We start from the raw sequence: 26,062 nt of genomic DNA on the forward strand, positions 1-26,062 counted from the left end.
TCGGTTCTAAAAAAGTATCTGGTTCAAAATGTTCTCAGTTTCAAAACAGTACAGTTCAAAAAATTACCAGGTTCGTAAAGAGTACTCTATTCTAAAATGGTAGCCGGTCCAAAAAAGCTTTAAAAAGTGTACCCGTTACTAAAAAAAGTAACCCATTGCAGACTAGTATTCCGCTCAGTTCCCGGTTCCAAAAAGTACCCTGATCTGAAAATATTCCCGGCTCTAAAAAATATCTTGTTCAAAACATACATTGTTTTAAAAAAGTATCGGGTTTGAAAAACGACGGTTCAAAACAGTTCCCAGTTTTAAATAAGTAACGAAAAAAAGTAATCGTTTAAAAAAAAGTTCCTTGTTCTAAAAACTTAACTGTTTCAAAATAAGTACCAATTAATAAAAATATCTGGCTTTAAAAAATTACCCCTTTCAAAAATAAATAAATATTAATTTAAGTTTTAATAAGCACCTGGCTCAAAAACGTAGCTGGTTACAAAATTTACCCTGTTCTAAAAAAAGTGTCCTTATTCTAAATAAGTACCTGGTTCCAAAAAAGAGTCCAAATTTAAATCAATAACTTGTTCTATAAAAGTATTCCTTTCTAAAAAACTATACAGCTATAAAACAGTACCTGGTTCTTCAAAGGTACCCGGTTCAAAAATGTACCTAGACATCTCTAAAAAAAAGTTCCCTATTCAAAAAAGAGCATTTATACACCTTATTCTAGAAAAATACCCGGTTCTAGAAAGTTCTTTGGTTTTTAGGAAGTTCTCGGTTCAAAGTAGTACCCGTTTCTTAAAAAGTGCGCTGTTTACAAAGAAGGACTCGGTTCTAAAAAAGGACCCGGGTCTTATAAAAAACTTGTTCTTAAAAGCACTTAGTTCTAAAAAGTACCTTGTTTCTAAGAGTTGCCCAGTTCTAAGAAAGCACACAGCTCTAAAAATGTACCCGGCTCAAAAGAAGTTGCACGTTCCAAAACGATATCTTTTCAAAAACGTTCGCGGCTTCAAACATGTACCCGGTTTGAACAATGTACCCGATTTTGAATATTTGTTGTGATAACACGCTTTTGATACAAATCCTGACATAAGGTGTTAGCTATTTCATTCGATTCATGCTGATTGCTACGTTTCCGAGTTTTTGTCATTAGTTTCGAAGTGGTGATTCTAGAATAAATCCATTATATACATCTTCAGATTAAAACTCAAAAGTTTACAACGGGATCTTCCTGCTCTCAGTCTTAGGGCCCTGGTTTGAAGACTTTCATAATCATCTTATATATTATTTCTAATTGCTGTTTTTATGTGCTGGTCCCTTTTTCGCTCTTATTTAGAATTCAAATCTATAAATAAAGTTTTGGTTGTAAAGATGGAGATTCGTGCTATTATCGAGCTTTGGGAATTATTGTTCGTAGTGCTTGTTGTTGTTGTTGTTGTTGTTGTAGCAGTGCTTCGCCCCATCCAATAAGTGCGACCGATCACAAATTGTTATCAATATCCTCTAGTCCAGGGAAATTAGCTGTTTCAACAGGGCTGGACCATAATGTGAGGGGTGTTAGAGGCATTGGTTCCACACTACAATTAAAGAGATGGTTGGTGTCATGTGGGGAGACATTGCAAGCGGCGCATACATTTAGTATGTCGGGATTGATTCTGGACAGTACCCAGATCGAAGTTGGGCTAGAGTGACTCGCGTTTCCCTGGGGAGTGTGCGTTCCTCTTCCGCAAGTTTTGGGTACTGTTCTTTGAGTACTGGATTCACCGGGCAATTCCTGGCATAAAAGTCCGAAGCCTGTTTGTGGAGTTCACTGAGAACTTGCTTGTGTTTTTTTGCTTCATACGGCTGAGTTCTCAGGTGCCGCATTTCTTCATAATGCTTACGGAGATGATTCCTTAAACCCCTGGGCGGTGTTGGCTTATCAACCAGATGTCCGTTGGGATGCCCATGTTTCTGTTGAGCTATATTTTATTAAAATATTTTGTTGAAAATAAACGATTGTGAGCACACAAAGAAACCTATTTGTACTATGGCATTATTGTGAATATTTGATTAGAACTAACACTGCATTACCGGCAGTTGCTAACATTCGTCAGATGGCAGCACAAGCGTATGGAAGTTTTTATTGATAGATGATTGATTAATAGAACAGCTGATTTCTGTTGATAATTGATATGAGACGTTTATATTTTGTGCGGAAGATGCGCACGGGTAATCAATTAACTACTTCTATATTGTGTTTAGGTTTATAAGATAAGGACGACTGCCTTGGCGTGGTACCTTTTTCCGGGGTCGCCTCTCGGTAGTGATTTGGTAAACACTCTTAGCGTTTTTCTGCCATGAAAAATCTTCTCAGTGAAAATGCATCTGCATCTGCATATGCCTTTCGGAATCGGCACATAACATGTAGGTCCCGTCCTCGCCAATGTGAGCGAAAATTAGGTAGGAAGCACGTCGCAAATCGAAAGAGAAGTTAGGCCTAAATCTTCAAGAAGGTACATTGCGCCCAGTAGCTTTTTATTTATAAGATTTTCTCTTAAAATTATTCACATTTATAGTGTAAGTAACTCCAGCAATAACACCATATTTATTGATCACTTGTACTCCTACAAATATGAATGTCACCAATTACTCGCATGATTGCGACTTTTATACCTCACACAAATAGCCCCTCAGGCACTTAATATCACGTTTGCCACTAATGAACTTCACGCGCAGTATTCAAACCGATGAATACCACAAAATTTACCCATCATAGATAGCCTCAAAGCGTGTCTAATTTTCAAAATAAACAAAAAGCAACGATTTTACGTTAATTTGAAGATAATGCAAAATTAGTAGAAACATATATTGGAATTATGAGCAAAAGAAGTGTGCGCCTAACTAAAGTTTGAACTTAGCTATGTAGTGCGCATGTGCACCTTGACTTGACTGCGTGATTGGGCGATTGGCGTGTGAAGCGTGTTAGATTGAACGCAGTGTTGCTAACATAGCTCAAGCTTAAAAGTTTTTTTTTCATAAACATATACTTGCATATGTTTTACTATGAACTTATGTACTTGTGATTGTTTGTTTTGCTAATAATGCATTTTATATTATAGTTGTTGTAATGATATTTATTTGTTTGTTGGCTATTTTTAGTTAAGCTTTACAAATAGCCGTTGCATGCAACAAAACGCAGTATGTGCCGCTGGTGAACCAAAGAGCTTTTGAGTTAGATGATTGTAGTATTGACCTCTAGCGTGTGAGATTTAATGCTTATTAACACCATTTCTAGGGTATATGAAAGGGGAGTGGAATGAAGTTCTGGTAACTACAACAAATTATGGATAAGCTTAAAATTTAGATAAGCTCAGATGTGAGCATACAAACATTAGTGAGAGAAAACATTTTAAATATTACATTGAAGAGCGATGTCTTATACAGTGTTTTGCTAGCTTCATACCATAATTTCCATAAGTTATCACCTTAATATTAGAGATTTATCTGAATCTCTTATATCCGCTTAAAAGCTCCCTTTTCCCTTTTTATTAACGATGTCATTGCTATCGAGTAGTGAAAAGAAAATTTCAGTATTGCCTTAGGTTAGTTTAGGTCAAACTGGCCGGTCCATGAGGACCTCACATAGACCGAATGAGTCCGTAGTGTTTATTTAAAGACCAAACTAAAAATCCCTATTAAAAACGAGAATATATGTTATAAAATTACCTCCGTCCCCTTGGCAAAAACCACAAGCTTTCTAGGACTTAAACCACTTACTGCTTCTACATAGATCTGTTAGCTACATCACTCCTAACAGATGTAGTCTTATCCTGACAAGCGCAGAGCTTAAGCACAAAACGTGCTCAACTGTTCGCTCATCCAACCGGCACTTCCTACATCTGCTTTCACTGACCAAGCCTAATTTAAAGGTATGTGATGCCAGAAGATAGTGTTCAGTCAGAATACCCGCCATGAGTCTACATTCCTCTCTTCTTATATACTCAGCGTGCTTTGTACACAGAGTATATTAACTTTGATTGGATACCGGTTGGTTGTAGAAGTATAAAGGAATCGAGATAGATATAGACTTCCATATATTGAAATCATCAGTATCGAAAAAAATTTGATTGAGCAATGTCCGTCCGTCCATCTGTCCGTTAACACGATAACTTGAGTAAAGTATTGAAATATCTTCGCCAAATTTGGTACACGAGCTTATTTGGTCAAACCAGAATAGATTGGTATTGAAAATGAGCGAAATCGAATGACAACCACGCCCACTTTTTATATATACATATAACATTTTGGAAAACACAAAAACCTGATTATTTAGTAAATAATACACCTAAAATGTTGAAATTTGACGTGTGGACTGTTGATACAAATTTAAAAAAAAAAAATTTTTAAATGGGCGTGGCACCGCCCACTTGTGGTAAAATCAATTTTACAAATATTGTTAATCATAAATAAAAATGGTTAAACCTATCGCAACAAAATTCGGTAGAGAGGTTGCCTTTACTACAGGGAATGCTTTGAAGAAAAATTTACGAAATCGGTTAAAGACCACGCACACTTTTAAATAAACGATTTTTAAAAGCGTCGTAGACGAAAATAATTAGCTATATCTTAGCGAAAAAGAGCTTTGTATCAATAGAATTTTACTTTGTAAATTGCATTATAACATTAAATTGGAAAACACTAAAATTTTTGAAAATAGGTATGACACCGCCCATTTTATGACTAAGCAATTTTTTATGTTTCGGGAGCCATAACTCGAAGAAAAATTAACATATTGTAATGAAATTGTGTACACATTTGATTGTAAAATTTGCATGTATATAGGGTGTACAATGAAAAATTTTTTAGTTGGTCATGAAAAAAACCTTAAAAATTAAAGTCAAAAAATTAAATTTCGCAGGCTCGAAAATTATTCTTTTAGATATGCGTAGTGGAACTTTTTTTCTTGAGCCCAAATCCTACCCTCTCACCCTAATGTACATACATACATAAGCTGTATTTCGTTGCTAACTAGTACAATTAAAACACTAGCTAGCTTACCGAATTGCATGGAAAGCAACAATAAAAAGTAATCGATTTGGGTTGGCTAAGCGCTTTCAGTTGAAACCGCTTAGGTAATTGTCGACCTGATTGATAGTGTTGTATAGTGTTGCATATTCAAAAATAGGGCACTATTGTGAACGAGCGAATGAAATGAACATACGAATGTGCAGATAAACAATAATAACAAAATAACAGCGTGGCGGCAGGGTGACATACATACAAACAAACACACGCATTTCATGTATTTTGTTTTTGTAATTCTCTGGTTGAGTGTCAAAAACATACTGCGCTAGAAGTAGAAATGTTATAGCAGCGGAAAAAAGTAAAAATTAGCTGATAAACCTCCACCGTCTGTATGGTTTTGGCATAATGAAACTGTTTAGCTAGTTGAAGCGTTTTCTTTAAGATCGCTTGAAAAAAAATACACCTATAGTATGCCGAGCTGATTTGAAATGAAAATACATAAAAAACACCCATGCATACCTATAAATGTACTCCCGAAGTCTAAAAACACTATCTAACGCTGAGATGTGAGTATCCCACTCAAAGCAAGTTAGCCCCTACAGATCACAGCGAACAAACAAACGCTCCGAATTTTTTGGAAAAAAATGTTACTTATGTTTAAACTATTCTGCTCATATTAGGGAGCAATCAGGTGCAGAACGATCGTAAATTTTTCACAGTTTTACTGGAAAGAAGAAATCTTTCAATCGATACATATGTTTTGAATTTATAGCTGTGTTAACAAAAAATTTATAATTTCTAACTACTACCTATAGTACATGCCTTCAAATTATATTGAAAATGTCCATCTCACGTAGCTAGGCTTTCAAATGCAAAAAACCCTTTTTAAAATCAGAGAAGTATGTATGAAGTGATGGGCAGTGCAATTTTGCAACTTTATTTTATAACATTTATAGATGTCGCTTCTGTTCCCTATATATTGTACTGTAACGAATTTACTGCAATTCCGCTTATTTCAAATCTTCTACTAAGGTTCGAGTCACTAAACTGTTGAATAAAATAACTCCAATATTTAATAATGGAAAATGGCCTTTATTAAAGTACTTTACAATAAATAACTCTACTATTGCCCGACAGATTGCGTGCTTAATTAAATACTGATAGATAGCTTCAATGAAACTAAACTCTCGCGCCTCTACTGTTGCCTTTTTATACTGTCTGATTTCCTCGTTGCATACTTCTAGGCTTTTCCATTCCAGAACTTACTAGTTAGTTATCAGCTACAAAATCACCAGCCACCTATGTGTATTGCTTCTCATATGCGCATGAGTAATACTTGCACAAATTATTGCCCTCTCTTGTGAGCACTTCAGATAAGATAAATGCATGTGTTTGTGCGTTGCTTCTCCCTGCGTGTACTTACATATGTGTAGACGTAATTATTGATTCGTTTATGTAGATACATAATGATTGATTTATGGATGTGCATACAAGGCGCTGCTTAGCATCGGCTTAGAAATGGCAGTACCCCTTTGTGTTGCTAATATTCGTAACAGTATATATATTCTATGCAACCAATTAAGATACTAAGAATTTTTGAAATTTCATAAGGTTATTGTTCAGCTCCATCCATGTACGGTACAGCCGAAAACGCTCCCGCCCTTTCTTGTTGAACTTTGTACTAGCAGAGCGCGAACACCGTGGTGGGCGATTACGTGCTACGCCTATCATACTGAAGGTCCTATGCTCAAACCCCGGAATACCAACATCAACATCTTGAGAAATAAAATTACCATAAGCATTTGTAGTACAAATCTCACTTCATGGTTTCCTCGTAAACCGTGCATAAGAAATTCAAACTTGTAGCCAAGACACATTTTACAACAACCAGCGGCTGCGGTTGTTGCAAGCTGACTACAGTTATTTATATTATATTGACTGGCGCCAACAACAATACAGCAATGAAATTTTAAATACGAATGTAAAATATTTTAGGATTCACTACTAAAATTTTTACTTTTTAGTGAACACATATTTGAATTTGAAATTTTTTTTTTTTTTTTTTTGTCAAGAGTTTTTAAACCTCTACATAATCAGTTTTGTTTACAAAAGCGCTATTTCGCCCTAAGAAATAAACATTAAATAATAATTACAATTTGTTTTGAAATCACGTAGCGCTTCAGCTCTTTCATTTGTTATGGCAATAAAAAACGTGGCAACTCTAAAAGTTTATGAAGTTATAAATATGGAGCGCTCAGAAATTGCGCTAGTTTTTTGCAAAGCATAAAATGAAAAAAGGCATGCAAAGAAGATCAAAATATGGATTAAGTATCTGGCATTTCATTTCCTACTTTTTTATAACCGAGTTGCCATAAAATTAGGTGCTTAAACGGAAAATTTTGCACTAAAATTTTCCTCAGCAATTGGCAATTTCTAAACTTATGTTTTACTTATATATTTAAGGCATATTATTTTATTTTTATGTATGTGTGTGCAAAGCTTATACACTCAAATCTGCCTAAAGCGATTGGGTTCAAATAAACACGATGATCTCAGAATCGTTTAATGGTGCTTTAGATCCGAAAAGTGAGCAATAGGAGGTGTCGTGCTACATTACATTTATGAAAAAGTGAGTGGTGTCACCCTATGCAAGATCAAATATAAAGTTGTCCGTCATAACTCCCAGTCTTCCAGGCGTCGTCCAGAGTAGGTGGACACTCGCCCGGTAGTAGCTTCGGCTGCAAAAGTCATACCAAGACTTTAAAGTGGTACCACGGGGAGCAGATAGCCCGAGAAGCTTGCTCCGTTTCTGCTCGCTTGCAATAGGCCCCTTTTGGGAGCGTCGTGGTGGCTGTGGTTGATATCCGAATGCGGTAAGAGTTAGTCAGATCGAATGTGGAGTTGCATTGCCACCGGGTGTCATGACCCTTAAAATAGAAGAGGTGATAGAGAGGCCTCCAACCCCGACAAGGTGATGGTGTGTCCACTCACATCATCGATGGGGACCATGGTAGCGAGTCTTGGACTGGACATATATGCTTGAATGCACCGTGAGGTTAGGCCAACAATGGCAAGTATTCACGTAAAACTTTGCGCTTAATAACTCCCAGTCTATTCGGGCATCTGTGTCCTATATATAATCTCGAAATTGTGTTCATCTATGGTAGTTGTACAAAGTTCGCATCCGATATTTGTGAAATTTTTCATTGTCATTGTTCTGAATATAGTAATATTTAAATTTGTAAAAATGAAGGACGAAGCTTGACCACAAGAAAGGAAAAAGTTTCTATTTCTTATACATAATTCTTAATCTATTTTGGTTATTAACAATGACAATACGACGGTCTCGTACAAAGATAATAATGCTGGATAACTCCATAGTCCAGCGAATTAAAGTGTGGCGGCTACACAGGGTAGGTCATTATAGTGTTAACTACTTTGTATTCTTTACTTTAATTTTTAGAATAATTTTTAATTGAGTTTTCGTGTTAACTTAAATTTTTTGAATAACTTCAAAAAAAGAAAATTCTAATTAGTTGGAAAATATCTAAACTCAAAAATAAACAAAAATAAATTTTATACTTAAAATCAAAATAAAAGATTTTTAAAATATGAACTTGAATGTCGATATATTGGCGATCCTCAATCGAACCAATTAAATCGCACTAAATTCAAGAACAATATATTTTATCTTTTTTGACAAAAGTGGTGTAATTCTTCCGCGCAACCAATTTTTCCCATCTAGCTGAAAGTAGCTTCTAAAAGAAGCTAATAAGAAGTTTCAATATATTTTCAACAGTCGCCTTGTCAATATTAAATGCAAAACTAAAATATAAAAGACATATTTAGTTCAAGTGATCATGAATTGCTCAACAGAATTTAAAAATATATAAAGAAAAATGAAGACAACCCAGTGTAGTTTGTGAAGTAGAACATTTAATACATGAACGAAGTGAATAATTAAACCGAACTTTCGCGCTTAATTATATATATATATATATATATATATATATATATATAGATACGAAAGCTCATAACAAAAGTTTTGTAACCAGACAAACAGTTATATATATACTAATCAAAACGTGTGCTAAACATAATTTTTTTTACAACGTGACATAGACAATAACAAAATGAAATTGCACCAACAAAAAAATATAATTTATAATAAAATTATTCCTTAAATTTACCTAAAATTCCGACATAAAAAAATAAAAATTTATCATTTAAACAAAATTTATCTTAAGAGATAACAATACAAAGATAAATAAAAATCAACAAAAAAAAAAAAAAAGAAGAAATTTTTTAAAAATTGAACAGAAACCAAAAATCATAGTGCAGATTTAAAAAACAAAACTGAAACGTCATCCACAAACAAAATAATTTCCTCATCTCCAGATAGATATCTACGTCATTCACTGCTGTATTTTTAAATCAATTTTCACATTATTCTATTTCACTTATTGAGCAACAAAATCAAAAATGCCATTGCAAAACAACAAAGCCATTGCATAGACAACAACAACGATGTATTTAATTATCATCACGTCAAAAAAACGCAATTGATTCGCTTCAATCAACGACTTATTAATTTTAATATTTTTTTTTTTTTATTAAATTAAATTTTATGTAAGTATAATTTTTATTTTAATATTAAATTTAAAATTTTCAATTATAATTCAAATTAAAATTTTAAAACCTTTAAATTTTCAAACTTATTTTAAGATTATTTTTATATTTTAACAATTTTATATAAATTATTTAAATTTACTTTTTTTTTTATATAAAAATAAATATTTTATTTAAGTTGTTAACTCCCTTTCCAAAAAAATTCTTAAATATTTCCTAATTTTCAAATTTTTAATTAAACAATTTTTTTTTTCATATGGTTCTGCATTCACCAATACGAACTCGTAATTTTACAAATTGTGAAAATCAAAATAACAACCATAAAAATAACATCATGACTCACAATACAACTCAAAATTCTAACATTAATACAACACAAAACAACATCTCTAATATAACACAAGATACTTCAAAGCAAAATAACTTTACAAATGTTTCTTCTATTAAATCTATTAAATTACCACAATTTTGGCAAGAATCTCCCGATGCCTGGTTTTTACTTGTTGAAGGACAATTTGAAATTAATAATATCACTGATGATAATTTAAAATTTCAAAATGTTCTAGTTACCCTTCAACGAGATACTATTTCTAAAATTTTTGACGTTATTAACCCTCCTCCTCTTTTCAATAAATATGATACAATCAAAAAAAATGTATGTGAAAGATTTTCTCTTAGCGAAAAAAAAACGATTAGAACAATTATTTTCAAAAACTGAACTTGGTGATCGTGAACGATCTGAATTATTCAGATTTATGAAATCACTTATAGGTACTGACTCCATTGTAAGTCAAGAATTACTTTTCAAATAATGGATTCGTAAATTGCCACAAGAAATACAAATCCATTTAACTTCTAGTAACAATCAAAATAAGGATGAATTAATTATTTTAGCTGACAAACTTTTTGATTTAATCAACAAACGTCATTCTTCCAAATCTCCTATAGCTTCGAGTATAAATAATAATATTTTAGAACAATGCGTTAAAAATTTAACTGAATTAACCACGGCTATTTTTTTACAAATTTATTCAAGATCTAAAGATAGAAATAGATCTAAATCTCTAAATTTTCAATATCCAGAAAAGTTTCAAACAATCGTAATTTTAATTCACAAACAAATATTTGTTAGTATCACAAAAAATTTAAGAATAACGCTCTTAAATGTATACTCCATGCAATTTTAATCAAAATCAATTCAAATTCCCAACAAAATTTAAACTGAAACGATCCATTATGATGGTGACTGAAAATGGACCTATTATTAAACCTACTCGTCGCCTATTCATATTTGATAAATTCAATAAACTTAATTTTCTTATCGATACCGGCGCAGTCGTATCAGTTATTCCTTTTTCTAAATTTAAAATTTATAAAAGAAATTCGGATCTTACTTTGACTGCAGCAAACGGTTCTTCAATTGAAAATTTCGGTACAAAACTACTTAAAATTGATTTAGGTTTAAGAAGAGATTTTGATTTTCCATTCATTATTGCAAACATTGATACACCAATTTTAGGAGCCAACTTTTTAGAAAAATTCGGAATTATTTTCAATATCAAAAATAAAGAAATAATGGATTTTACTACAAAAATTAAAGTTGCTGGATCTTCTGGATTTTCTGATATTTTCTCACTCAAAATTCCTATTATCGAAAATAAATTTTCAAAATTACTTAATGAATTTCTGTCTATTACCTGTGAACCAGATTATACTAAAAAAGTTAAACACCATACAGTTCACAGGATAGAAACAAAAGGTATTTTACCATTTTCGAAACCCAGACGTCTTGATCCAATCAAAATTAAAATTGCTAAATCTGAATTTGAATTTTTAGTTAAAACTGGTATATGCAGACCCTCAAATTCTCCTATTGCATCTCCACTTCATCTCGTTCCTAAGAAAGAACCAAATGATTGGAGACCTTGCGGAGACTATCGAAGACTTAATTTTATTACTACACCAGATCGGTATCCTTTACCACATATTCACGATTTAACAATTGATTTAAAAAACAAACAATTTTTTTCCAAAATTGATCTTGTGCGTGCTTACCACCAAATTCCAATGGCAGAAGAAGACGTTCATAAAACTGCAATAACTACCCCTTTTGGAATTTTTGAATTCGTAAGAATTCCTTTCGGTTTACGAAACAGTGCTCAAACTTTCCAACGCTTTATTAATGAAGTATTTTCTGATTTCGATTTTGTATTTACATACATTGATGACATTATTATTGCCAGTGATAATGAAGATAAACATATAAATCATTTAAAATCAGTTTTCAAAAACTTGAAGAATATAATTTAAATATCAAACCTTCAAAATGTACTCTCGGTGTAAATAAATTAAATTTTTTAAGTTACGAAATTTCAGGCGAAGGTATTAAACCATCTTTCGATAGAATTGAAATCATAACAAATTTTGAAAAACCAATTTCTATAAATAAATTACAAAAATTTTTAGGTATGATAAATTACTATCACAGATATATTAAAATGTTAGCAACAGAACTTAGTCCTCTGCATGAAATCTTAACACATGCAATTAAAAACAAACTCAAACAATTAAATTGGACAAATGAAACCACAACAGCTTTCGAAAATGTTAAAAAACTGTTTGCTAAAAATACTTTACTTACACATTTCGACAAAAATGGTACTTTATCAGTAGCAGTAGATGCATCAAATGTTGCTATTGGAGCAGTTCTTCAACAAACTATCAATAATATACTAGAACCCTTAGCTTATTTTTCAAGAAGATTAACTACAACAGAAACTAAATATTCAACATTTGATCGTGAACTTTTGGCAATTTATAATTCAATTAAACATTTTAAACATTTTCTTGAAGGTAGAACTTTTACTATTTATACTGATCATAAACCTTTAATTCATGTTCTAAATTCTAAAGTAGATAGATCTCCTCGTCAACTACGTCATCTTGAATATATTGCTCAATTTACAAATGATATTCAATATATACGTGGAAAGGACAACATAGTTGCCTACACACTTTCCCGTATTCCAAAAATAAATGCAATTTCAACTCAAGATATAAATTTAGAAACTTTATATAAAGAACAGCAAACTGATACATTTTTACAAAAAACCATTTCTGATCAAAATTCTAAAAATTATTTAAAAGAAATTCATATTCCAGTTATTAATTTAAACATATGGTGTGATGTTTCTCTACAACCTTTTCGACCTTATGTTCCACATTTTATGAGAAGAATTATATTCGACAAAATTCACTCATTATCTCATCCAAGTATAAGAACAACTAGAAAATTAATTCAAAATAAATATTATTGGCCTAACATGCGTAAAGAAATTAACGACTGGACTTCATCTTGTATCAATTGTCAAAAATCCAAAATTTCAAGACATACTAAATCTCCTATTCAAAAAATTCAAATACCATCAGGTCGTTTTGAACATATTCATATGGATATTGTTGGACCTATTCCAGTTTCAAATGAAAATTCTTATATTTTAACAATTATTGATAGATTTTCACGTTGGCCTGAAGCTTATCCACTTAAAGATATTTCAACAAATACTATAGTAAAAACTTTTATTCAAAATTATATACCACGATTTGGTATACCATTAAATATTACAGTAGATCAAGGTTCACAATTCACCTCAAAATTTTTTACGGAATTAACTAAGCTTTTAGGTTCTCATAAAATTCATACATCTCCTTACCATCCCCAAGCAAATGGCATGATAGAGAGATTTCATCGAACTTTAAAAGCAGCAATTATAGCATCAAACGACTCGGTTCATTGGTCTGACATTTTACCATTCATTCTACTTGGTTTACGAACTTCTATTAAAGAAGATTTAAAATGTTCATCTGCTGAACTTGTTTATGGCCAAACACTTAGAATACCCGGTGAATTAATTATTTCAAATAGTAATAAAGAACATGATTTTTCTAATGACGCTCTTCATAAAATAAGAGAATAGTTTTCGCTTGTTCGTTCTAAAGTTTTTCATCAAAACAAAGAAAATTTTTTCCTTCCTAAACAATTAGAAAATTGTGAGTATGTTTTTGTTAAAGTTCTTCGTAAATCTAATTAAGAATCACCTTATGAAGGACCCTTTAAAGTTATCTCTAAGAAACAAAAAACATTTACAATTCAATATAAAAATACTATTAAAAATATTTCAATTGATTTACTTAAACCAGCAAACATACTTATTAACACTAATTTAAATACAAATACATTAAACAACAAAAAACAAAAAAAGGTTACATTTAATATTAATTAATAATTTGTTTGTTTCAAATTTTCTTGGAGGGGGAGTAAATATAGTGTTAACTACTTTGTATTCTTTACTTTAATTTTTAAAATAATTTTTAATTGAGTTTTCGTGTTAACTTAAATTTTTTGAATAACTTCAAAAAAAAGAAAATTCTAATTAGTTGGAAAATATCTAAACTCAAAAATAAACAAAAATAAATTTTTATACTTAAAATCAAAATAAAAGATTTTTAAAATATCAACTTGAATGTCGATATATTCATGTTATGCGAATGAAAGACCACGCTCCTTGTTGGACGGCCATATCCATTTAAACGGTTAAGCACCAACTAAGTAAGTAAGTAACTCCTCATTCGAAACAGCAAAAGAATTTGGTACAAAAATGGGCACTGAAGAAAACTTAGCCTTACAATCAGAAACATTAATGCTCTTTGGCTTTTTCACGGATCCAAACGTTGCCTCCTGTAGTATCAGATTCCAGTATAAACCAATCCAGCAGCAACATGGTTAGGTTAGGTTAAAAGGACTGGGTAGAGAAGTTTCATTCTTAGCCGGACATTTAGGCCGCAAATGGGCCCTTTGTGATGACGATATGTAACCTATACGAGCTACCGCCGATCGAACAAGTTGGTAGAATCATTAAAGTCATTAAATTTAACTAGTACCCTTGTTTCGAGCTACGGCGCTAGTAAAATCATTGAAAAAGCAGCTGACCGAGAGCAGCCAACCTCCTTCTTGTGCTGTTATAGCCACATGGTAATCTTACAAAGGACGATAGTCTTGGCTTAGTCAGGGTCAAAAAACTGTTCGTGCGTCTTTAACATTGGAAAACGAAACCAACCTTGGTGACTCGCGCTGGCCAAAGCATATATAATTGCCCCTATGATCTCTAGGTATACCTAACATATCATTTTTGAGAAGTATGTGGGTGGTCTTACACCTCTTGCCCAAGTCATCAGCTCTGCAGTTGCCTTCAATATCGCTGTGTCCAATATGAGGCATTCAGTGATCGACTTTATGTTGCTGGCAGTGCAAGTAAGCATTGGTATTGAAACTGTAGCATTGGTGCTCACAATCGTATCGAATGATAACTCAGTTTTTCTAAATTCCTCGGTTACGCAGGGCTGCAGTAAGGTGCAGAATAATTTCAAATACCTCTGTCGAAGTGGAGACAAGACCGCGGCTTATGCAGAGCTCCCAACGACTTTTTTAAGCGTTTGAGGCTCGAAACTTTCGTAAGTGCCGCCCACCAAGTCACAACAACTTAAAGTAGATTTGGGCATACAAGGACTGTATACATCAAATTTACTACTTTGCGCGAAAAACCTCACGGTACACAAAGTAATCTTTTAAAGGAGAACACCACAGTTTTTGTTTTTTTTTTAATCGCCCAACTACTTTGTCACTCTTGTTTGGTTTTCTGTACAGACTGACTCTTTTCTCTCGTATGGCATAAGATTCGGTGTTATGTACTTTCTTGTGAAGAGGGCCACTTCAGTTTATTTTTCACTTTCTTTCCATGTTGGTCGCGAGTCCCAAACTTCATGCCCAATTGTATACTGTTTATAATGCCGACGCCATTAAATAGCAGAGAGTTTGAGGGAGTTTTCCACCTCCATGAGAGTTTTCCAACTCCACCTCCATGGGCCGTAGTAGTTGATCACAGTCTGTGGGTAAGAATCCTCAAATTAACTGTGGCGGCGCGTGAACAGCGACAACTTCCGCCCGGAAGACGATGCGCAGCCTAAACTTTGGCTAACACAAAATTACTCCCTCTATCTTGCGACGAACGGAAATCTCACTCTCTAAGTCTCTGTCTCGGAACCTTGAACGTTGTGTATCGAAGGAAGTTTTAAGATGAGCTATAAGGGCTTTATCCTGTTATGAATATAGTGCATAAATAAAAGCCCAATGGCTTTTCTGCAAAATGGACTTTGGCCCAGTAAGTATACCCTATGGCATGAAATTTGTGCTTCATAAAAAGGGGCAGACCTCAACTGAGTTAATAGAGACGAGCGTAGGAGAACTTAATCCAAATTGATCATCGGAAATTTTCTATCCCTCAGCTCAGATTATTTTGAGGTATTGTCCGTAGCACATAAGTACTCGTCAATGGGAGTATAAAAAGGAATAAGTTGTGGAAGTTGCCACTTTTTGTTAATACTATGAATATTATGATTGATTTTTTAATAATAAAGATCTAGGAGCTTTCATCGCTGAGAAGTGAGGAGATAAAGACACCAACTCCTGTGTCGGCATTGGCATTTGATGAATTTTAGAAACCGTAAGGAAGAAGTTCGTCAACATTATTAATCGTCAACCATTGCTAAACCGTGTGCTTGTTGACTGTCGGCTAAATCACAGTGGCTTGAAATTGGTAGTTTGCCGCAAGCTGAAGTTGCCTTGGCAGACGGCAGAAATTTAAAAGGAAGAGCTCTCAATTCGTTGCACTAACGGTGCAATACATGCAATGTCTCTGTCGGCAAATGATGTAGTTGGGATGATGTGAATGTGGAGTTTTAGCAATACGGTATGTAAATAAGACAAATGACGAAAGGTCATAACTGGCGAGGTAGAGTAGAGAAAGACCAGGAGTAATATTTCTTTTATTCTTTTTTTTAATAATAAAAACTCTGTAGTAGGACAGAACAAGCACCAGAACTGCGTACTTATTATTACTTTTATTAGGCCTGGAAGCACTGCTACCTTTCTGTAGATCTATTGTGCATGACCTTTCAGCCTACTTTTTTATGTGGAGGCTTTTAATATATCTAATTACCTCTACAGGATTCTTACTCCATATCACATAGGGACTAGGAGTCACACCACCTAGATGGGAGAGACTCTGCCTTGCCAGAGCGACGCATTCGCAAAGAATGTGGACCGGTGTTTTATCCTCCAGCTCACAGAAACCACAAATTTGAGTATCGGATAGATTTAGCTTACTTAGGTGATATCGTAGACCACAGTGTCCCCTATAGTACCCAGTGAGAGTTCGTATGTCCTCCCTGCTAAGATTAATGAGTTTGGCTGATACTTTCGTTGTCGGAAGGAAAAATAGTTTGGCCTGTCTTTGCCCTGGGCAGTCAATCCAGTAAGGTTTGAATTGTTTTGTTTCCCATTTACTTATGGTTTTCCTAGGGTATGAGTCGATAAAATTGCTCTGGACCATAGAATGCTGCTGTAGCACACTGCTTGGCTAGGTAATCTGCATGTTCATTACCTTCATGTCCCTGATGTCCGGGAACCACCCATCCTAAGAAAACCTTATTTTTGAAACCCAGTTTATTAAGGATTTCAAAGCAGTCAACCACTACCTTAGATGTAACTTTACAGGATTGCAAGGCACGCAGGGCCGCCTGGCTGTCCGACATAATTTAGATACTCTTCTGGGATGACCCTCTCCGTAGACATACTCTACCGCAAACTTCTATTGCAAGGATTTCTGCCTGAAATATGGTGGGGTAAAATCCCATTGCTATCGATTTCTTCAAGTTCGGCCCATAGATGCCAGCTCCCATTCTTCCGTCATCGAATTTCGATCCATCCGTGAACCAGACCCCTAAGTTAGGGTCATTATAAGGATTCCTTGTTTCCCAGTGAGTTCTGCCCACAATGGACACTTCAAAGTACCCTGATATTCTGAGCTTAGGGGACATTACGTCACGCAGTTGTAATGTGAGATTTCCTATGAATTTTTCTTTTTACTGCGGAGTTATGTTATGGATGATACCCCTCAATCCCATATCTAACGACTGTGGGAAACTGCGACTTGTAACATCAAGGATAAAAAGCAAAACAAAAAGTTTTTCTATGAAGCCAAAGTACTTCATTAGTTGATAAGTTTAGGTATCGAATAACGGCATCGTTTCAGTAAAGCAATTCACAGTTAGATTAGGTAGTAGCTGCCCTGATTGGGGAAGCTAACTTGGACAACATGAGGATCCGTTGTAATACCACATACAATAAAATAACGGTGACATAGCTGTAGCTACTTAGAGAATCGTACCGATCTCAACCTTGGATAAATCCTCCACAGATCCAAGTGAGTCACAACCGAAGCACTTTCGCCTAGTTATAGCAAAAGCTGGCCAATCAAGTATAAAGTTATTCGATGGATCCACCTCATCATCCTCAATACAGCTACAGCAGGTTCCCAGTATATTGAGACGTACCGCATGGATTCCAATGAGACAGTGCCCTGTTGAAACGCCCCATGACCATTGATAGGTGAGCCTTAGGGAATCCACTTATTTTGGCAGACCTCCTGCAATCCACTTTCGCCCGGGAATATCTTGCTACTCTGCAAATGGTAGTGTCCGCCCAACATTTACTGAGCTGACTCGAGGCCCGTCTATGCAGGAGCAAACCACAGGTGGCCAGCGGAATCCCGAAATCCCTACAGCCATCTACATCCGGTTCAGTTGGACCAATTCCCCGTTAATCTCTAACCAATAGTCTTTTATAAATTATTATTACAGTATATGCTTGTAAGGATGTTAAAATCGAGCTTCTCCGTTGTAATGGTTTAGTAATATTTACTAAGAACTAGCGAAGCCTATATAAAAAAATAAATAAATGTAAGGAGCGATAACCTCCGAAGAGATTTGATGCCAAGTTTGTAGCATAGTGTCCCTTTTAATTCTTCCTACAAACTGGCAAGACGGGACTTACATATTTTATGCCGACTCCGAATCCGACATCTACAAGGCAGCTAAATTTTCACTGAGAAGCTTTTCATGGCAGAAATACACGTGGAGTGTTTGACAAATCACTGACGAGAGGCGATCCCGCTTAGAAAAACTTGTTTCTAAATTTGCGATTTTGCTTTACCCACGGCGTGAACCCAAGATCTTCACTGTGATGGGTGGAGAACGCTACCACCACCAGCGAAGTATACACATCTTCAAGTTTTATAGCATCTGCTGACCCCTTTCGCGGCAAAAATACGTTGAGAGGATTAGCAAAACCAGCTCTCTTACCGATGCGAATTTTCCCCTTAGTTGCACGGGCCACTTTCGGTACTTCGGCAGACCAGTTTAAACTGTTTTGGATTTTTGTCACAAATTGCAAAAAACATTGAGCTACAACTCGAGATCCTTCCTATAGAATAATCGACAACCTTCCTTTATTGCCATAGTTGGGCACCGATAATATTACCTTCAGGGTTTTATTTTGCTGTCTGCGAGCAGCTCGAAGAGCTCTTCTTCTTCCGTATTCACTTTCGGCAAGCCGGAAAAGTTTATAACTCGTTCGAAGAATTACTCCCAACGCCATCACATCGAATGTTGTAATCGGACAGCCTTTGTTAGAGCTTGACTTTTTTACCGTCGATAGAAGTCGTAATTTTTTGCCTAAATACTAATTTTCTATGAAGATAAGCATACTCATTAGCTTGGGCTGTGAGTCCAGTCAAAAAACTAGGAAATCGGTTTTACGAAAATATTTCGCATTTTAAGGTTTAAGTCCGCGGGTCTGCATTCCTTGAACAATACCGAGATCCGACATGCATAGAAGGCGCAATGGTGATTGTGGCTCTGAGAGTACACTATGAAACACGGGTCCAAGCGAACTATTTAATATCCTGGAAAACTCTCTGCTGCAGCTTCGTGAAGATTGATCAAGTGAAACCAACCAGTCACCTCATGCTTGACTCTTCGACTTCTGCCATAACATGAAATATACCTATCTGGGTCTCCTTTTTTCCTTTACCTCTTGCTTTCACTTTTTGTTTCTCTTTCCTCTTCCCCTCCATCTAAGTATCCCTCTTATGATTCTCGCTTTCTCTTTTACATCTGATCATCCGTTTCTCTTCCTGCTACTGTGCTTTGAAAGCAATAAGTTTTCCTAATATGTCCTCCTGCTTGAGCTCATCTTTATTGTGTGGAAACCTACTTAGTTCCCAAGAGCTTTGCAGCAGTTGCCTTTGTTTCTTATCTATTTACTGCTCATTATTATCGTCCCCTTGGTCCGCTGAGAGGCGGCCGACAACATTAGTTTCTGTTGAAATGTTCAATATCTCCATGCATTCAAGTACTAAAGACGAGTCGCGAGCGACTCCAAACCCACTTCTTCTAGAATTTATAATTTTAATAAGTACTCCTTTCAGAAAAAGGAGCTGATACGACCAGGTCACCATATGTTGCAGAAAGCAATAATCTGCAAAAAATAACAGTGGCGGTCTTCTTTTAGTTTTGATCCCCGTGAGCAGAGCAGGCCAACTCTTATAATACACATTCACACACATTCATGATGAAATACTTCGCGACTAGTGGTTTTGACGTCGGGGTGTATATGAAAATGTTTACAAAGACCAAAAATCTTCATTTTCACATGCATAAACTAATCCATTTTTTGGCCCACAGGTCGCGCAACAAGTACATAACAGTTAACCACAAAACACCCAAAAGGAATATCAAAAAAAAGGCAATACGAACATAACAAAATCTTCAAAATTCTGCAAAATTGAAAATATTTTCACGTCCAATTGTGGAGCACATCTTCTACACCAGCCCGCCATCCTTTTGGCTGAAGCTACACTCATTGCCTTAGCATGACCGACAGGTGCACACATGAAATCTTTCAATGTTGCCCAATAACATTGCAATAGTTGCAGTTATGCTTCACTGAACCTTGCCTCTTACCGCCTATGCAGATGTTACATGCTTGCATTCCTGAAATATTTCGGCAATTTACATTGCTACTCGCTTCGACCAAGTCTAATACAGTTCATGCTTTGTCTGTTTTGCTACAGTGTCATAGATTTCCGTCGCTCATCAAGGCTGTAGTGCAGCGCGATGATGTGATAAGTTCGCTAAGTGAAACGTAGCCGAAAAAGATGTCCAAAAGACTTCTGTCCTCTCTAAGTCATCCAACGGAAAAGGAGTAAATTTTTAACTGTTGCTTACTAAACCCAGCTTTTTTTATTGTTTCAAAAACCTCGCGGAAGTCAATAAGTTCTAAGGGTGGTGACACCCATCTGGAAGTCATATTGAATACTCGCCCAACGGGCTTGTATGGTCAACTCCAGGAAGTACAACAACATGCCGAGTGCAGTCCTGCTTTGGAGTAACATCATGACATGCCAGTATTCCATATATCATTTCCGAAATTTTGTTCAAGCAAACTACACTACTCATACCCTCTCCATATACAAAAATTAGAATCTCACAGTGGCGCGAATTTGGCAATATTTATACTCTAGAATGTTCGAAATATATATGGCAATACTGATACGGTAGATCTTTCTTGTGACATCCAGTGCTACTAGACAATTGAACATTTACTTACTTAGTCAGGCGGCTATGAAATCCCTGATCTGAACTGTACTACAATTAAGAGCGGTCTTCTTTTTAAAGAAGAGTATCATAGTGAATCTCTTAGTCTGTGTGAATGCAACTAAGCCGGACGTGGTAGTGCATATGGCATTCGTAGTTCTCTGCAAACATATGGTTCGTTTCTGTACAGATGAGCCCTTAGTCAGCTAAGCAAGATCTGAGCAGACACTACTACTTGTACAATACCGAGATCCGAGATGCAGAAAAGGCGCAATGGTCATTGTGGTTCTGAGGGTACACTATGAAACACGGGACCAAGCAAACTATTTTAATATACTGTAAAACTCTCGGCTGCAGCTGCATGAAGATTGATCAAGCAAAACCAAACAGTCACCGCATGCTTGACTCTTCGACTGCTGCCAGAGCAAGGCGACATTATTTCGGTTTCAGTTCATTTGGATCTCAAAGGTACGAAGACTTATACCCCAGTCATTCCTAACGACGCGGGGCAATTATCCTGAAACTCTCGACATTGTTTCTCTCAAATATGGTTCTCTCACATAGCATCGGCAGCTTCGGAAGATAAGAATGGCTGTCTTGTCGATAGCACGGTTTCCAAAGAGTCTGCGTGCTACCAAGAAAGTTCCATTTTAACTTAGTAATATAAGATGATATATTTGAAACAGTAAGACACTATTTCCAGGGACCGCCATATGTGCTAGACACTTCAAGATATTTTCCAAGAGACCGGAATCTGTTTATGAAGTTCATAGCTGTTAGCATTTCTTTGTAGTCTCATTGGGCAAGTATTCTTTTTCTCGAAGCTTTTGTACATCAATTCAATGTTCGTCACTACCCAGGAAATGCTAAAATGCAACGAAAGCAAAAACTAACGAAAGCTGTATACTTACTATACACATATCTTTAGGGGAAAAATGATAGTACGACCTCAATGGAGACAAAATAAAGGTAAAAGTAAAGGTAAAGGTAAAGGTAAAGGTAAAGGTAAAGGTAAAGGTAAAGTAAAGGTAAAGTAAAGGTAAAGGTAAGGTAAAGGTAAAGGTAAAGGTAAAGGTAAAGGTAAAGGTAAGGTAAGGTAAAGGTAAAGGTAAAGGTAAAGGTAAAGGTAAAGGTAAAGGTAAAGGAAAGGTAAAGGTAAAGGTAAAGGTAAAGGTAAAGGTAAAGGTAAAGGTAAAGGTAAAGGTAAAGGTAAAGGTAAAGGTAAAGGTAAAGGTCAAGGTAAAGGTAAAGGTAAAGGTACAGGTAAAGGTAAAGGTAAAGGTAAAGGTAAAGGTAAAGGTAAAGGTAAAGGTAAAGGTAAAGGTAAAGGTAAAGGTAAAGGTAAAGGTAAAGGTAAAGGTAAAGGTAAAGGTAAAGGTAAAGGTAAAGGTAAAGGTAAAGGTAAAGGTAAAGGTAAAGGTAAAGGTAAAGGTAAAGGTAAAGGTAAAGGTAAAGGTAAAGGTAAAGGTAAAGGTAAAGGTAAAGGTAAAAGTAAAGGTAAAGGTAAAGGTAAAAGTAAAGATAAAGGTAAAGGTAAAGGTAAAGGTAAAGGTAAAGGTAAAGGTAAAGGTAAAGATAAAGGTAAAGGTAAGGTAAAGGTAAAGGTAAAGGTAAAGGTAAAGGTAAAGGTAAAGGTAAAGGTAAAGGTAAAGGTAAAGGTAAAGGTAAAGGTAAAGGTAAAGGTAAAGGTAAAGGTAAAGGTAAAGGTAAAGGTAAAGGTAAAGGTAAAGGTAAAGGTAAAGGTAAAGGTAAAGGTAAAGGTAAAGTAAAGGTAAAGGTAAAGGTAAAGGTAAAGGTAAAGGTAAAGGTAAAGGTAAAGGTAAAGGTAAAGGTAAAGGTAAAGGTAAAGGTAAAGGTAAAGATAAAGGTAAAGGTAAAGGTAAAGGTAAAGGTAAAGGTAAAGGTAAAGGTAAAGGTAAAGGTAAAGGTAAAGGTAAAGGTAAAGGTAAAGGTAAAGGTAAAGGTAAAGGTAAAGGTAAAGGTAAAGGTAAAGGTAAAGGTAAAGGTAAAGGTAAAGGTAAAGGTAAAGGTAAAGGTAAAGGTAAAGGTAAAGGTAAAGGTAAAGGTAAAGGTAAAGGTAAAGGTAAAGGTAAAGGTAAAGGTAAAGGTAAAGGTAAAGGTAAAGGTAAAGGTAAAGGTAAAGGTAAAGGTAAAGGTAAAGGTAAAGGTAAAGGTAAAGGTAAAGGTAAAGGTAAAGGTAAAGGTAAAGGTAAAGGTAAAGGTAAAGGTAAAGGTAAAGGTAAAGGTAAAGGTAAAGGTAAAGGTAAAGGTAAAGGTAAAGGTAAAAGTAAAGGTAAAGGTAAAGGTAAAGGTAAAGGTAAAGGTAAAGGTAAAGGTAAAGGTAAAGGTGAAGGTGAAGGTAAAGGTAAAGGTAAAGGTAAAGGTAAAGGTAAAGGTAAAGGTAAAGGTAAAGGTAAAGGTAAAGGTAAAGGTAAAGGTAAAGGTAAAGGTAAAGGTAAAGGTAAAGGTAAGGGAAAGGTAAAGGTAAAGGTAAAGGTAAAGGTAAAGGTAAAGGTAAAGGTAAAGGTAAAGGTAAAGGTAAAGGTAAAGGTAAAGGTAAAGGTAAAGGTAAAGGTAAAGGTAAAGGTAAAGGTAAAGGTAAAGGTAAAGGTAAAGGTAAAGGTAAAGGTAAAGGTAAAGGTAAAGGTAAAGGTAAAGGTAAAGGTAAAGGTAAAGGTAAAGGTAAAGGTAAAGATAAAGGTAAAGGTAAAGGTAAAGGTGAAGGTAAAGGTAAAGGTAAAGGTAAAGGTAAAGGTAAAGGTAAAGGTAAAGGTAAAGGTAAAGGTAAAGGTAAAGGTAAAGGTAAAGGTAAAGGTATAGGTAAAGGAAAAGGTAAAGGTAAAGGTAAAGGTAAAGGTAAAGGTAAAGGTAAAGGTAAAGGTAAAGGTAAAAAACATAATTATAAAACTATCGATTACAAAATATCGGTGAGAGGTAAACAAGCATGGAATTGGTAACGTATCGATTCATTTGCCGTCTAACGTCATTACATCATTGCATACGAAATAGTACAGAAATACATTTTTTGCTATGAAATCTTTCACTTCTTCATAAAGAATGTATGTAATTGCTTTACATTAACAAAAGCAACAAAAAGCGCACTAAATAATTCACCAAACAATTGATTTCACTACATTTCAGCCAATTTCATCCACTTGCTTCTTGAATTGGCTTCTTTGCCATAATCGATTCTTAGCTAATTTTTTTGCCATAGAAAAGAAACAATTTGTGCAAACACTTGATGGCTTGACTAAATGATCAAATAAACAATGTTTCCATCAGCAAACAGCAACAAATGCCTAGATAACAACAACAATCATTAAAGCACTTAATATAAAGTAGCAGTAGCCAATATTTTACAATCGGCTTGATTTGATTGCTGTGCAACATTGTCAATTGATTAACTTACTTTATATTATGTCCAGACGGCATGTAATTGAATCTTGAAAATATTCAGTTGAGGCTGTTTTCACTATCTCTAGTTAAGTAAGCACTTAAATGGACGATAGCAATCCGTCAAATATTTTCATTTGACATTTTCGTTTTCACCTACACAGAGTGACCACACCCCAGTTAAATTGCTAAATTTGAGTAAGTTGTATTATAAATCGCGAGAATCTATTGTGAATACACGAAAGCCAACAAAACAGCTGGCTTTTGTTTACACTTTTGGTTGCATTTAACTGACAGTCGATGTTCCAGATAGCATTGAAAAACGATAATCTCTGTAACTTATAGATAGGGGCTTACTGTGAATATTTAATGAAAACATGCCTTAGTAGTACTCGAATTTCACTGGCGACAGCGCATTCATTGCGCAATTAATACTCACTTTGATAGCAACAGATCAGATGATGTTTCTTCTATAAGTGATATATTTTTGCCGAGTGCACAAGTCCTTCAACATTATTATATCCGTAACAATAAAGAAAACAAGAAAGATTGTAAATTGGAAACATAGCCATGGAGACGTGAATGTTCAATGTCAGCTATTAACGCAACGTAAGCGCCAAAACGACACAAAAGTCGAATGTGTTTGCGCCTTAGTTCAATGCTTATTAATTACGTTGCTTGATAATTTTTATGAACGACACATATATTTTTCGTAGGCAATAGAAAAATAGTTTTAATTTTTCTTTTTTACAAAATAGTATTGAATTTCCTTATCTTCCCATGGGCCTCAATCTTTTACAAGATTGTTTGCGATCGTGCGACCATATTGTGGCGAATGTTAACATTTTCGATGCGTCACTGTGCAACTAGTAAATAAATGCTAAACAACAACAGTGAGCTTTGCACACACACATACATACGAAGACGTGAAGGGAATATTTCACACACATGTAGACGGCAATAAAGTCCGCATATGGTGTTACATAAGCCAAACCAATGAGAGCTACATAAACGAGAAATAGATAAACAACTATTCGAGACATCTGTTCGCGAAAAGTCTAGACACTTATAGAAATAGATGAACGAGGCGAACTAAGAGTGTAAGAGCAGCGCAGAGCAAGCGGTGGTCAATCAGTTTGATTTTAGCACGCTTTGACTGAGATATGCAAATAATCTGATTGCGAAGTACTACTACAGTATTGTAAATAAAAAAATATTTTACTATACTGAGTACATATTTGAGTTATTTATTCGACAGTTCAGAAATACGAACGATAAAAGAAGTTGCAAAATAATCAAGAGTTTCCCAAATTCGTTGCAATAGCGTTATTGCATGCTTTCAACCAACCCTTTATATCCATGTTCGAACACATTGGCAAGTAGTGCACAATTTCCTGGGCCAGTGTTATTTGTCAACCAAAATATTATCATTTTTTATTTCTTGTAGTCCGACTGTACAAGCCATCTTATGGATTTTGAGGGAATCGGC

The sequence above is a fragment of the Eurosta solidaginis genome, chromosome 1 (genome assembly GCF_040869045.1).
Source record: "Eurosta solidaginis isolate ZX-2024a chromosome 1, ASM4086904v1, whole genome shotgun sequence".
Taxonomy (NCBI): Eukaryota; Metazoa; Arthropoda; class Insecta; order Diptera; family Tephritidae; genus Eurosta; species Eurosta solidaginis.